Here is a 14,027-nt window from a genome sequence, read left to right as displayed (position 1 = left end):
TGAAACATAAAGAAAAAAAATATATATATGGGCTGTGGAGCCTTAAAGACCTATCGTCCCATTCTGGCCTCTGATACTGGGTGACCTTACGAGGACTATTTAATTCTTTCAGCGCTCATTTATTCATCTGTGGGATAAATCTGTCCTCACAGATTTGCTATTAGCATTAGGGGTAAAGGAACCAAAAAAAAAAGGTTAGTGATAATATATTAAGTCTTAGCAAGTTAATGAACTCAGTAAGGAGTTACTGCTACACCAGTTCCTGACCGCTAACTCCACTGTTACCATCATTGTCACCACCGTCATTGCCATCACCATCACTGTATAACATTTATCATCACCTTAATTATCAGCCATCAAGGTTCTCTTTTGTCAGGTTTTCACTCATTTATTCCTTTCTTGACACATCTGCTGCCATCATTAGTGACACAACAACTCTCATAGTGTTGAAAATAGCTTCATTGTATCACTTTCTTCCAGTAGTAACCCATTTCTTAGTACTGTGTCAATTCTTTCATCTGTGATTTGTTCTACCTTCTAAAATATTACCCTATACACCTCATGTGTAAGCCCAAAGGATTTCACATGCTTTCAGTTTTTTACACTTTAATTTTTGTTGTCCAGTCAGTACAAAATGTTATTTGCCTATGCTTCCTACACATGCACTCCAGCTGAATTACTGTCTCCTTCTTAAAACAGTTTTACAGCCCTCATTTAGGAATGAATAATTAAATATTCCTCCTGCTATGTTTATTCAGAACTTTTTACAGCTTTATGGCATATATGTTACTCTGCTTTGTAGTATAATGAGCTGTTTATGCGTGTACTTGACCACCTTTCTCCCAGTCCTGAAAGCTGCTGAGGGAAACTGCATTGCTCCATTTAGTTTTGAATTACAGCCAGCTTTATCCCTCAAACAGAGTGATTTCTGAGACTGACAGTTTTACATATACCTGCCTGAAAATATTTTATGCACATGATCTCAAGGGTATTTACATATAGGAAGTGTCCAGAATATGAAATTCTGGGCCATGGACTCTTGTGGGCTTGAAGAACCTGCAGGATTATCCCGTTAGAAGAGGCACCCATGATAAAATATCATAAAACAGGCAACCTGCCTTGACAATTTACTTACCTGCTGAGAAAATAATAGATACTGAATTATAGAAAATCTGGATAATTTAAACATATGTTATTTAATGGCTTGTGGCCTGCTTATTGTTATGTAGAGTGCATAGTTATTCACAGCCAATAAAAAAACTTTCATTTTTCTATACATTTGAGGAAAAATGAAAAGAAAATATAACTGTCAATAATCTAAAATATTTAAATTAATTTGCTATTCATTTATGAGTAAATAAAATTTACCTATTACTGTGATTTTTTTGTTTTAGTTATTTTATGCACTTCTTGAAAGATAATGCACATATCCTTACCTAACAATCCTTATCTTTACCTTACATGTCCTAATTTTATGTAAAATGGCTCTCATGAAATCTTTAGATCAGATTGATTCTTTTGTTCCCAAGATGTTTCTAAAAAAGTATTTCCTTAATGTTTTATTCCTTAAACACAATACAACTTAAATATAGAATGTTTCTTATATTAATGAAAATCCTCTCAATATGTAAAAAATAACTTCTCTTTCCAGAAAAATCAAAGAAATTAGGTCAACTGAGAGATGAAAAATGAGGGCTATCGTTGAAGAAAATGAATGTTAATAGCACAAATTATTTCATTACATTATTATATGTTACAAAATTTAACCTAAAAAATCATAAATTTTTATTCATTAACTAAAATCATGTCTTAATTGTTTGAAATTATTTCTTTTTCTTCAGTTTGGGTACTATCCTATACCTTTGGTTTCATCTAGTCAAAGTGTTTGTATTGGAAAATTATATTTAATGACATAATTTGCTAGCTAGGGCATTATTTTTTATTAAATCTTGATTAAAAGCAAAATATATGTTTTATTAGTGTACTAATAATTTTAATCTTGATTAAAAGCAATTCAGTGCATTTGAGCGTCATATGATGTATATGAATAGCATCTCATTATATAAGTCATTTATTGGTTGAAAATCACCCAGTTCTTTATGTCATCAAAGTTGAAGGGAAAATTTGGTATTTGAGTTATCTCTGAGAATGGCAGTTACACACACACACACACACACACACACACACACACACACACAAGCGTACACATATCTCAAGGACATTTCTCCCCTAGGGGTGGTTGTCATATGCTTTAGTAATGAAGATTAAATTCCTACTAGTTAGTTTGGATAGGCCTTTTCCTAACAGAGAAGCTAAAATATATTAAAAGCTAATTAGGAATGTATCGGAGGTTAATTTTCCATGTTAATAAACCTTATTAAAATAAGTAATTCAGAAAGTATCAAAAGATTGTTTTGGGCAGAACTAAATATAATGATGCTACCAAGTATTGTTTCCTAAAAATAAAGTAGAAGCTAGAAAAAGCAAGTCAAGGGAAAAACTCAAGTCCAGCTCATCTTACTTTTGTTAGAAGGAAAACAACAAACATAATGTCCACACAACTCTATTAAATAGTGGCTGCTGGCAAAGGATCTGTGAAGTAGCAGCTGTCCATGCAGGTGGACTGCATCCCTTTTAGAATTCTAGCTAGAAAAAATCATGCCATTTGCCAGGATAAATTTTCCCTCAGCAAAATGTAACTGGGTATGAATTCTAGCTAGATTCAATGTCCAATTACTAAGCCTACCACAGGACATTAGAATAGCAGCATGTCCAGTTCTCTGAATAAATGTGTCAGCTGCATCCAACGTGCAATTTAGATATATGGCATATAGTAGGAACCAAGAGGAAATATTCAAATACTATAATTTTTCTTTTTGCCAAACTTACTATTTCTAAAATATATTAGCATCCTTTTGAATCTTGCCTTCTAGCTAAATAGCTTGGGTTATTTCCATGCTGGAAAAATAGAGTTGATTCCAAGGACACCCTTTTCTCCTGCCTCCTACAGTGGGTGTTTTCACGCCTCCTTGGTGATCCTATGGGACAGAGCAGCTGCTGCAGCAGCGAACAGCAGTATAGTTCCTGCACTCCCGGTTCAGCTCACGTGCCCTGTCAGGGCAGTGTAGCCTGTCCTCCCCATCGCCACTTGAGAGACAGCAGGGAGAGGAGAAACCAGAGGCAGGCAGTGCCCTAAATATTCTCAGACAAGATGCTTTATTTACATATTTGTACAAGTTCCCTAAACCTTTTTCTTTGTTGGTTTCCCTCTTTTGACTCTGCACAGGTTTGCAGTTAGTAATTTCTTGTGGGCAGTCTCTGGAATGCCTAGCTAGTCCCTCAGACCTGAATATCTGCTGGTATTTCTTCCTATACATGCCTGTGTAGCACAGGTTGTACTTTAGTATCCTTGGCAGCTGAGTTCTGTACCTGTGTGGTCTTTGCTTGGTTTTCTCCCACGATCCGCATTCTAGAGAAGCCATTCATTTTCTGTCCTTCATATAGACTATAGTCGGTGCTGTACTGGCCTATTTTCTCATTGCTCTCTTGTTTAGGTTCTGTTACTGTTTGAGGAGAGTGCAGACTTGTTTTTCCTCAGATTAAGTATTTTAAATCTGAAAATGCTAATGTATTTTACTGCCAGATTTTTTGCTCATCAGTGTACTTTTTTGTCTTCCAAAATCATTGAAAATGGAAAATATTCTTATGATGCCAATTAGATAATACCTGTGTCAAGTTTGCATGTATCAGGGAGGTATTGTACATGACCATTACATTGCCTGATATTTTTACATAAGAATGACAGATGCCTGGGTGGCTCAGTCGGTTGAGCGACCGACTTCGGCTCAGGTCATGATCTCACGGTTTGTGAGTTCGAGCCCCGCGTCGGGCTCTGTGCTGACAGCTCAGAGCCTGGAGCCTGCTTCTGATTCTGTTTCCCTCTCTCTCTGACCCTCCTCCACTCATGCTCTGTCTCTCTCTGCCTCAGAAATAAATAAACATTAAAAAAATTAAAAAAATAAAAAGAATGACAGATTTTCATTGTTGTTCATATAGTGACTTAAATCATGAAACCACTTAATAATTTAATTTAATTTAATTTAATTTAATTTAATTTTGAGAGAGGTGCAAGTGGATGGGGGAGGGGCAGGGAGACAGGGAGAGAGAGAATCTTTTTTTTTTTAATTTTTTTTAATGTTTATTTATTTTTGAGAGAGACAGAGACGGAGTGTGAACAGGGGAGGGGCAGAGAGAGGGAGACACAGAATCCGAAACAGGCTCCAGGCTCTGAGCTGTCAGCACAGAGCCCAATGCGGGGCTCGAACTCACAAGCCATGAGATCATGACCTGAGCCAAAGTCGGACACTTAACCGACTGAGCCACCCAGGTGCCCCAAAGGAGAGAGAGAATCTTAAGCAGGGGCCATGACACTGAGAGGAGTTTCATGATATACACGCACACACATGCTTATTTAAGTGTGAAATACCATTTTAACTGTTGTGTTTTAATCATCCAAAAGAATAAACTACTCTCATTTTATTTATTTGATGTCCTGTTGGTAGACATTTATATTGCTCATTGATTTGTCCTTCTACAAATATGTTAGCATGAACATTTTCTTAACCTCTCTTTTAACACATATTGAAGGATTTCTTCCTTCTAGTGAAATTACTGGATGCTATGGAATATACATTTTAAATATTAACTAGATGTTATTAGAAATGATATCAGATATCCATATATTGTTTTTGACTTTAATGAAAATTTATCTGAACATTGACTGTTAATCTCACTTTAGATTTGTTTGTTTTGGAAGAGGAGATACTTCTTTCTTCAGTTGAGGAAGTTACTCTTTTTTTTAAAATTTTTTAAATGTTTATTTATTTTTGAGAGAAAGAGAGAGAGAGAGAGAGAGAGACAGAACACGAGTAGGGGAGGGGCAGAGAGAGAGGGAGACACAGAATCTGAAGCAGGCTCCAGGCTCGGAGCCATCAGCACAGAGCCTGATGCGGGGCCCCAACTCACAAACCATGAGATCATGGCCTGAGCCGAAGTCAGAAGCCTAACCGACTGAGCCACCCAGGCACCCCAGAAGTTATTCTTTTTTTAAAAAAGTTAATATTTTTAGACACAAACAGGCATTGGCTTTATAAAATTTGTCACCCAATTGTCCTCTCATATGATTCTTACAATCAGTATTTAACACTAATGCAAAATCTTTTTTTCCACAAGATCTTCTAGTTCTATTGAATGAAGTTCTGGAGCAAGTAAAAGATAAAATGGTTTAAGTGGGTGAAGGGCATTAAGGAGGGAACTTTTTGGGATGACCACTGGGTGTCATATGTAAGAAATGAATCACTGGGTATACTACTCCTGAAGCTAAGACTACACTGTATGTTAACGAACTTGAATTTAAATAAATAAAAATAAATAATTAATGAAAAAAATAAAAAATAGAAATGCCGTTTGACCCAGGAATTCTGCTGAATAGTTCAAAAAGATATATGTACATCCCTATGTTTATTTCATTGTTATTGACTATATAGCAAGCTATGGGAGCAACTCAAGTGTCCACTGATAGGTGAATAGATAAAGATGTGGTATATGTTTATAATGGAATATTACTCAGCCATAAAAAAGGAATGAATTGTGCCATTTGTGACCACAGGGATGGGTCTGGAGGATATAATGCTAAGTGAAATAAGTCAGACAAAGACAAGTTTCAATTCTATGTGAAACCTAAAGAACAAGACAAATGAGGAAACAAAACGGAAAGAGACTCAGAAGACAAAGAATAAATTGGTGGTTGTGGGGGATGGAGAGGGATGGGGATAGATTAAATAATGGAGGGGATTAAGAGGTATGGATTTCCAGTTATATAATTAATAAGTCATAGAATGAAAAGTACGTGTTGCATGGTGACAGATGGTAACTACAGTTAGCATGGTGAGCATTGTGCCATGTATAGAACTGTCAAATCACAATATTGTACACCTGAAACTAATATAGCATTGTATGTCAACTATACTTCAGTAATACAATTTTTTTTATTTAAAAAAATTTTTTAATGTTTTATTTATTTTTAAGACAGAGGGAGACAGAGAATGAGTGGGGATGGGGCAGAGAGAGAGACACAGAATCTGAAGCAGGCTCCAGGCTCTGAGCTGTCAGCACAGAGCCCAATGCAGGGCTCGAACTCACAAACTGTGAGATCATGACCTGGGCCGAAGTCAGATGCTCAACCAACTGAGCCACCCAGGCACCCCAGTAATACAATTTAAAAAAAATCTGTTCTTTAAAATTTTGTTCCATTCTTTGCTTTAATAACATTATTCTTGTATCACCAAAATGTTCTTCCAGTAATTCCTCATTACATTTTGATTAGAATTGAATTCATTGACTAATTTAGGTCAATTAACATCTAAATATTTCAGCATGTTACATAGCTTCATTTATTCATGTCTTTTTTTTACGTCCTTCAATATAAATGTGTAATTTCATTTGCAAAATGTTTCACATTTTGGTAAGCTTTATTCCAATGTATTTTATAAAATTTTATTCCTCAGTTTTTCTTGCTAAAATTTATATTCAATTACTGCTGTTTAATAGATTGTTATTAAATTTAACATGCTGACCTTTTATCCAGCAACTTTTTGAACTCTCATTATTCTAATAGTTCATCTATAGATTCTCTGGGTTCACATCATGATCATAAATACCTATTTTCTGCAAAATCTGTTAATTTTGACTCTGCTTTATGAATCCCATACCCTTTCGTTACTTTTAAAACCTTTCTGCTCTGGGCCACCTAGCTGGCTCAATTGGTTAAGTGTCTGACTTTGGCTGAGTTTGAGCCCCACGTTGGGCTCTGTGCTGATAGCTCAGAGCCTGGATCCTGCTTCTGATTCTGAGTCTCCATCTCTCTCTCTGCCCCTCTCCCCCTTCCTCTCTGTTTCTCTCTCAAAAATAAATAAACGTTTAAAAAAAATTTAAAAACAAAAACCTTTCTGGCCTAAGAGGGCTTCTAGCATAATGTTGAAAAGCAGAAGTAATAGTAGTTATTCATGCATTGGTTCTCATGGAATGCTTATAAATTTATACCATTAAAAGATGATATTTATTTTAGATTTGTCTGTTTGGGGAAGATGGAAAACTATTTTTAATAGATTAAAGAAGTTACTTTCTACTCTTATTTTTTATATTCTTTGTAATCATGAGTAGGCATTGAAGTTTATCAAATATGTTTTTGCATCTACTGACATTGATCATATTTTCTGTCCTTTATGTGATTAAATTACATTGGTAGGTTTTCTAAATATGGACCATCATTGCAAAAACCCTTCTTGTCTGTGATATATAAATATTTTAAATATACAACTAGAGCAGAAGGTTGGGTTAATTATGCTCCATAGTTCACAGTATGTTATCATTACTGATCCCTGCAAGGTTCTTGTCTTTAATTCATTTTTATTTATAAGTTTGACAAGCTTATAATTTTATTTACATCGTATGCTTTGTATACTCCTAAGATCAAGGTTATACATGTTTCATAAAATTGGATACCTTTGGATTTTTTTCTATACTATTAGTGTATAAGGATTATCCATTTGTTGTAATTATGAAAAAAAAATCCCTGTCAATCCTTCTGGACTAGGTACTTGTTTTTATTCCTTGGTCAATTCTGATCATTTATATATTTTCTTATATGCTTACAAATTTCTTGAAAAGTATTGTTTCTTTTAGGTTTTCAGATCTAGTGACATATTTTAATCACAACTTCTTTATTTTATTTTATTTTATTTTATTTTACTTTACTTTACTTTACTTTATTTTATTTTATTTTATTTTATTTTATTTTATTTTATTTTATTTTATTAAGTTTATTTATTTTGAGAAAGAGAGTGAGAGTGCAAGCAGGGGAGAGGCAGAGAGGGAGAAAGAGAATCCCAAGCAGTGCTGACAGTGCTGAGTCCCATGTAGGGCTCAAACTCATGTACTGTGAGATCATGACCTGAGCTGAAACCAAGAGTCAGACACTTAACCACTTGAGACCCCCAAGCGCCCCACAACTTCTATATTTTAAAATCATGAATTTATATGTCATTATCTCTGTTTTACATTTTTATGTTACGTGAGCTTTTATTTTGTTTGTTCAGTCTTGCCAGATATTTTGGGGATTCTTTTTCAAAAAAAACAGGAAACTATTTTAATTGACCGTATCAATCATGTTTTTTATTTGTTAGTTTCTGTCTCATCTATTTACTTTTTTCTCTTCATTGTTTCCTCTACATTTCTTGTGTTTATTATGCTTTTCTTTTTTAGCTTATTCCATTGAAAGCTCAGATTATTTATTTTCAATTTTTCTATTATTTTTTTAAGGAACATATTTTGGAGGTACTGGACTAGCTGCTTCCTACATAGAGTGAGCTTTTCAAAGGACCATCCACATACTAATCATTATTTTATAGAGACTATGCCAATTTATACATATAATAGCTCCACATATGAAACCACATGGTTTTTGATACCACATCGTTTCTAGATCTGGAATTATAGATCTTATAAGAAATTTGCAGTGTAATGAACAAATATAATATGTTATTATTACATTAATGTGACTGCCAAGTTTTCTTAGGTAAGGCTAGTTTGAACATAATTTTATGTTTACTTGATTAATGTTTTCCTGATGGTTTTAAAAACTGTTTCTCTTACAGACTATTGTTAACAAGTACATGAAGTGATTCCAATCAGTAGTCATTACATTTTTTAACATTTCTTGTCCCATTCCTCTTTACGTACTTCATAGTCACAAGTCGTACTTGAATGATCTATTTTTTTTCAATAATTATTTTTTTTTATTTTGGGGAGAGAGAGACGGAGAGAGGGAACGTGTGGGGACATGTGGAGAGAGAGAGAATTATATATATACATATATATATATGTGTTTGTGTATATATATGTTTATTTAGAGAGAGAGAGAGAGAGAGCAGGGGAGGGGCAGAGAGAGGGGGAGAGAGAGTCTTAACCAGGCTCTTACACCCAGCATGGATCCTGGACTCAGAGCCCATCTCCCCACTGTGAGATCATGATCTGAGCTGAGATCAAGAGTCAGATGTTCAAACAACTAAGCCACCCAGGGGCCCCTTGAACAATCTTCAAAAGAGATGTATCTTTATAAAAAAAATGTTACAGCTTATTCATGATGCAAATATATCCTATCTGTTAATGATAAATATACAATTCAACTACTGATGTAGAATCAACTCAAAGACATCTGATTAAAGGAAAAAATAACCCATTTGTAATGCACTGGTTTATAACACATGGTTCCCAAGATAAACTGTATCAACACACTCTTCTTCAGGTTTCTCACATATATTTTGACTACACATGGTCATATTTCCTAATGCCAGGTGAAGTACATTCTCTCTGTATTATTTATTTTCTCTGTGACTTTAAACTGTCTTTAAAATAGAAAATTTTTTAAAGGCTCATTTTTAGCTCTTTAGGTGTATGTTTCTAGAAGCATCAGTTATTTGTTTTAGTATCTACAGATCATTGATGTAGAAATAATCAGAGTATGTCAGCCCATTTTTCACATTTTATGAATTAGACTAAATAACATTACAATACTGACTTAATTGCAGTTAAATCAGGAAGTTGCCACTAAAGAGATTTCATGGGCAAAGTTGCACACAATTGCTCCCTTTAAAATAATGGTGTAATATAACTTTTTGCAGAAAAACAAGTGGGTTTTTTTAATTAAAAATTTTAAACTTATACATTTATACTGACAAATTTATTATAAAAATAAATGGCTGTTTTATTTTATATGTGAAAATATTGTAGGTGTTGACAATAAAGAAAAATAAAATTGCAAAATTTTAGTAAATACAGCAGTTCCATCATGAAGCATATAACATTAAACAAAAGAAAAAGTATTAAAATATTTTGCTTATTATATTTTAGGATTTCTACCTCACACTAAATTATTTTTCTAGAGATAACAATTGAATTTATTCTAGAATATTTCAAATTAGTTTTACTTTATGTAAATATCCTTTATGTCAAAGAAGGTAAAGAGATGTGTTTTCATTGTCAACACTTAAAAAGCTTCATCTAATTAAACTAAAAACGAATATGTAAAACACACATGCCAGTTTTTTGTCTCCATTCTAAATGAAAGCATTTGTATGTAAATACAGTAAAATAACATAATATGTTCCATAAATAAGCTTACAGAAGATATTTCAAGCCTATATTAAGAACTCTATAATAAAAGTTCGTAATTCATTTCTATTGATAAAAATTTTAATCTAATATAATCACAGCATTATTGTTTTGGGGAATATTAAATATTCAAAATTAAGTTTCTTTAAATTCATTTTGCTGTATTTAGGAAATGAAACTGTGACAAAAATTTTGAAATTGTATTTATTAAAAAGTTCAAGAGAATTGTAGCTATCACTTAGGTAAGAACTTTTTTCTAAACTTTTTCTCCTCATACTCAAGAGAGATGAAACTGAGAATGCACCATTGAAAGAATGCCCTAAATTTTTAATGATTTCCTATTGAAATTAACTGAAGCTCAATCATTAAAAACATGGCATGTCATCTCTTTATGCTTTCAATATTTTGAATTACTCTGGCTGTTGTTCATTTTCAACTGACAATCACTGTCTTTATCATCTAATAGAATGAGAAAAAGAAATCTGCATGCTTTGTTTTCTGCTGTTTTATACACAAACCTCAGTAATTGGATTCTGAGACTCCATGCTCATTTTTATCCCAGGGCTCTTATTGATAATTTGGCCAGTGAAACAGGCACTCTGGAAGGAATATATTAAGGGAACAACAACACTGTCTGATAAGTGTTTGCCAGAATCACTGATGTCGTAATTTTAGTAATGAACATCTCTGTCTTGAGGTATGAAGTTGAGAATATGTAGACCCTTTTCTCATCCATGCCTGTATGTATTATCTGTTGCCTTTTTGCCTCCTATTAACATCTGCAATGTATTGTGTGCCTAAAAAAAAGGAAAAAATAACCAAAATGAACTAAAGTTTTTTTCATAAAATAGTTGGTAGTCTTTGATATATTTTTACTTGATCCATAACCCTAACATCATACCCGCAAGCAATCTAGATGAAGTAATTAATTTTCTGCCCACATGGGAACTTGTTACCAAACTGGGCTGGAGGTTATTTGCAAGGAGGACTTACGTTCTGTTCTTCCTGTCATGAAGATATACCTTCATTGTGTTTCTAAAAGAACACATAAAGGCTTGACCTCAATTTTGAGAATGTAATGTAACATTATTCTGTAGATCTCATTTTATTATAATTAGATGAGTGTTTATCAAATATTATCAACCTGTTAACTATAAACAAGAGGAAGCTGAAGTTCCAAGAAGCTGAGGTTAGAAGTAGGGCTAGTACTGGAACCCATATGTTGTGATCCCTGAGAATGGGCATGGGGTAGTGGCTTCATGGGGAGAGCTGAGTTCTTCCTTTGGTCACACACCTGGCTTCAAATCCTTGATTCATTGCTTTGTGACATTGGGGAATTCATTCCTTCAGCAATTATTTATGTAAGAGTTCCTTATTAGGCACTAAAAAGTTAGTTACTCCTTCTGAGCTCCCTGTTAGCATTCATCTAAATTTAGAGACGGGTTATGTACAGTGTGACTAGCCAGCATGGATGGTCAGTAAATGCAATTTCTGTCTCTTGGTCCACAAACACTAAAGTTTCTTTTACATTGATCAAGTGAAGAGTACAGCCATTAGTGGATCATGGTGAATTATCTTAATGTTTCATTTATATTTTTATTATATAAACTTTTACTTTGAAATGTTTTGGTTTTCATATATCAGATTTTGGTGACTTCAAACACAAAGTAGTTGAGCACAGATTTTTTTTTTCCTTAAGGAGTTGAAAAGTGAGCAGTAATAAAAATCAAATATCCAATGTATGCACATATTTTAAAAAAATTTCAATGTTCATTTATTTTTGAGACAGAGAGTGAGGGAGGGGCAGAGAGAGGGGGAGACACAGGATCCAAAGCACGCTTCATCCAGGCTTTGAGCTGCAGCACAAAGCCCCAAATGGGGCTCGAACTCACAGACCGTGAGATCATGACCTGAGCTGAAGCTGGACACTCAACCGCCTGAGCCACCCAGGTGCCCCTATAATTTAATTTGATTCACCATTTTCTGAACATCTCTAATGTGTCAGAGACCACGCTGCATTCTAAAGGGGATATATAAAAGACATGTGACTATGCTTATATACAGATTACATTCTAATTGAAAATATTTAAATGTGCGTATCTGATTGTATTTTAAAGGCTAATGTGATAGCAGTTCTATTCACCCACTTCTCCAATAAATATTGTTTTGGTTCTTAATCTGAGTCTAGGTTCTGAGAATACAGCAGTAAATGAAACAAAGTCTCTCTACTCAGTGAGCTTACATTCTAACAAGGAAAGGCAGACAATAAACAAGCATGTTAATAATATTGTAGTTTCAGTTGCCCTGTAGAAAAATACAGCAGCATAAAGAGATTTAGAATGGCATGTCCTGGGCGTGCTAGGCTAGAAAGGATGGGTGAGGAAGGAGTTCTCTGATCACCTTGACTCCTATTGGCAAGGGATGTGAGAGATTGTAGCACAGAAAAAGGTAAGTAGAATTTGAGGGAAAAGAGGTTATTTTCCAGGCACAGTTGATCAGACTGTATGGGTTTTGAGTTCTTGATAGAGGAGTGTGGCCTTCAAAGAGAGTGGGAAACACTTACCAGCTCTGTTTATTGCTTGTTTCTATTTATAAGCAGAGGACTACTATGAGGAGAGTTGTACTTAGGGATGGAATATTGCTCCACGGGTACTTTGTGGGAGGAATTGGAATAGCAGAGAACCCAGCTCAGGTAAACCGGTTAAGAAGTGATAGCAACTCCCTAGGTAAGTGAGTAGTGAGGTTGTAATGGAGAAAACTGATGTGAATCATTGCAGAAGCAAAACTGAAAATGTTCACAGCCTAATGTGTGTGCAAGAGGAGGTAGATGGTAGGAATAAAGGCTGGGAGAACTGGAGTTTCTTCTGAAGTTTTGAACCAGGGTGAGTGAAGTTATGGTGAAGCCGTTAAGGGAGATACAGATGGTGGATAGAGGAGCATGTTTTGGGAGTTTTTAGATTTAGTAATTTTAGATTTGAGCTTTTGAGGTAATGATAGAGCTATTTGAGATATCTAGGAATCCTGTGCAATATGGGCCAAATTTTAAAAGAAATTGTGAAATTCAAGGTGCAGATTTGGGAATGAAGATGTTCAGCATAAAAAAAAGCCTATCTGGAACATATGATTTTTAAAAATTCCAGGAATTAATTATCATATTAGTAATCAGTTCTGAGAGATCTTTATGTCTGTCACTTGCATTAATGGGAAAAGTAAGATACTTAAACTGAATAAAAATAAAATACAAAAATAAAAATGCAATTCAATAGTGTTGGCAAAAATAGCTATATGCAACTTAGTAATTATAAACACTATATAAGTAGTTGCTTATAGGATGTTAAAAGTTTTTCATTCATTGTCTCAATTTTTTTTCTCAACAACAGTCTGTAGATTCAATATTACCATTATTCTTACGTAACAGAGAAGGAGGTTGAGGTTTAAAGACATGATGTAGATTTCCTAAAGTTACCCAGTTTGTATCTGGCAGAATCAGGACTCAAGTCTGGCTCCTCTTACTACTGTGTAGCATTGCCACTCCCACCAGCAAAACGCAGATTCTGTCTTGTGCCTGTGCTGGACTCACAGAATTGATACTGTTCTAAACACTCCCAGCTCAGAATCTAGAGACACCAGTGAAACTGATACCACCTCTTTGTACTGCTGTGCAGTTCATGAACCTTGACAAAACCCATTATTAGTGCACAGTGAGGTCATTTGTGTTCACTAATGCATCCCTTCATTCAACACACATTGACCTCTGCTGTGCTTTGGGCGCTGGATTAATTCTAGAGATCAAAAAA

At 34.5% G+C, this 14,027-nt stretch overlaps 1 protein-coding gene across 5 annotated transcripts in view; it reads left to right on the top strand.

The window, feature by feature from the left end:
• Window positions 1-14,027, top strand: part of ADGRB3 (adhesion G protein-coupled receptor B3) — a 727,056-nt gene that overhangs the window by 127,788 nt on the left and 585,241 nt on the right. The window lies entirely within an intron of this gene.

Source organism: Acinonyx jubatus, chromosome B2 (genome assembly GCF_027475565.1).
Source record: "Acinonyx jubatus isolate Ajub_Pintada_27869175 chromosome B2, VMU_Ajub_asm_v1.0, whole genome shotgun sequence".
Taxonomy (NCBI): Eukaryota; Metazoa; Chordata; class Mammalia; order Carnivora; family Felidae; genus Acinonyx; species Acinonyx jubatus.
This window is presented reverse-complemented; position numbering and strand designations above follow the sequence as displayed.